Genomic DNA, 2,348 nt, shown 5'->3' on the forward strand with positions numbered 1-2,348 from the left:
CTTCAGACGGCGGTTTGGGTAGCTGGCCGCTTCCCTCGCTGGCGCTGGCGAGGCCCAGGAGGGCGTGGGTCCCAGGGGCCGGGGCGGGGCCGGAGTGGCTTTGCTCCAGCTGGGTCCGGCTCTCCCTAAAACCCGGGCCTTCAACCTGGTCCACTACCTGTGTGTGCTCCAGACACCAAGGGAATGGTCCGGGGAAAGCGCTCTTGGGCCCGCTCCGCACGGCTGCCGATGTCCCGAGACGACCTCGCTCGTGAGGCCCGGCCTTCAGGCTGGTGGGAAGGCCCGACTCGAGCACGTTAGGCCGTGAGCTCACAGCCCCGGGCACCGCCTCCCAAGCAGCACGGCAAAGGTGTCAGGCAGGGATGGGTGCGCACGTCTGTCCCTCAGAGGGGTGGCCAGTGCACAGCAGTGATACCCCCGGGGGGACCCGCGCCGCCCTGGCGGTCTAGTCCAGGGAACTCAAACTCGGGCTCCGTGATCCCGCAGTCTGAACAGCGGCTGTTGTGGGCTGCAGCAGGCCTCGGAAGGAGAGGGTCTGAGTTCAACCCACAAGGCAGCAGGGTCTCCTCCCGCTGTCCCAAGAGCGAGGGCCTGACCAGGCGCGGTGCTGTGGGGCGCACAGGGCCTGGCGCGCAGGGCAGGGGCAGGGCAGGGGGCTGATGTGGCTTCCGGCTGCTCCAAGACCAGTAAGCATCACAGATGGGCAGGGAGGCCCCTCTTGCAGACCTTCAGACCGGGGCAGCCGGAGGCAGCGGTGGGGATGTGTGTGCACCGGCCTGGTTCCCTCTTCTCTGAGGGGTGGCAGTGGGCTCTGCCCCAGCTGGTGGGCTCGCACCTCCGCGGGCGCTGCCTCGTGGGGAGGCTGGATGAGAAATGTGGTGCGTGACCCCCCTGCCCTGGCGCTCCGTAAGTCAGGGTCATTTTCACCTCGGTCCCGCACAGCACAAGCTGCAGACGGGGGTCATTTCGGAGGCTCAAACCTTTCCAGGCACCATTAGGTGGGGGGAGTTTAATTTCTCTTCACCTAAACGCCACCAACACTCCCTCACGGGGTCTGCTCAGCAAGTTCTCCTGCCGTCGGGCCCGGCCGTAACCTCCCACCAAAGAGCCTCCAGGTGAGGGCCACCGGCCTGTTACAAATGGGGCCCTCGGGCTCGGCGGTTAAGGCGCAAACCCAGGGACAGCCAGGACCCGAGCCGGGTCTGACCTCGCTACAATCTAGCCCCACAGGAGTTACCTGTGGGGAGATTAAAATCCCCAAATCCGTCTAAAATCCAGAATCTATACAACGCAGCAACAAAACCACCCAGTGGGAAAATGGGCGAAAGACAAAAAGACTTTTCTCCGAAGATCCACACGTGGCTGGTCAGTACATGAAAAGATGCTCGGCACCCGTGGTCACCAGGAAAAGGCAGCTCAAAACCACGATGACAGAACACTTCTCGCCCCTTAGGACGGCGCTAACAAAAATCAAGGGAGATAGCGCTGGCAGGGAGGGGGAACGTGGGACAGGGCAGCTGCTGGGAAAACCGTGCACGCACAATTACTGAAGGGCCCGTGGATCTGGTCCCAGGCGCGCACCCCGAAGAACTGAAGGCCTTGCACGCACGCTTACGGCAGCTCCGTTCCCAACAGCCACGGTGCACGCATGGCCCAAATGCCACCAACCGGCCGGGTGGACACCGTGCGTCCGGGCTCCGCTCAGTCGCAGAGGAATCACGCCGACCCAGGCTCGTGGATGAGCCTGGCAGACGACGCGCAAAGGCGAAGGGCACAGGCTCTGTGATCCCATGTATACGGACTGTCTGGAGAGGTAAAGCCACCAAGACAGAAAGTAGACAGGTGGTGGCCGAGGGCTGCGGGAGAGGGGACTAAAACACAAACGCGGGGCCATGAGCCACCCCCGTGCTCAGATGCTCCAAGAGCCACTGCGTAACTGGAGGGCACGGGCCGGAGTCCGAGAGTGAGGACGGTTCATTTCTTCACCGACCAGCGATGCGACTCGGGGCGACTCACACCCTTTCCTGCTTGTCTCCTAACCAGCAGAATAAGGCCACGTGGTTCCGTGTCACTCACAGGACTGTTGTACGGACACACAAGGGACGGGGCCACCTCTGCGTAGCACGGAAGCACATGGTGTCATCCGGTCCCTGCTCCGCTGGTGGGCAAGCTGTCCGTGGGGCCGGGAGCAGCTCGGCTCAGCGCCCACTGCGCGGACAGGGAGGACGGGCTGGGGCCGGGAGGAGCGGCCGAGAGGGCCAGAGGTCGGCGAGAGGTCGGAGCACCGGCAGCGGTCCAGGCCCGCCCCTCTGCCACCGGTCGGCAGACACTGCACCACACCCCCGAGA

This window comes from Meles meles, chromosome 18, assembly GCF_922984935.1.
Source record: "Meles meles chromosome 18, mMelMel3.1 paternal haplotype, whole genome shotgun sequence".
NCBI lineage: Eukaryota > Metazoa > Chordata > Mammalia > Carnivora > Mustelidae > Meles > Meles meles.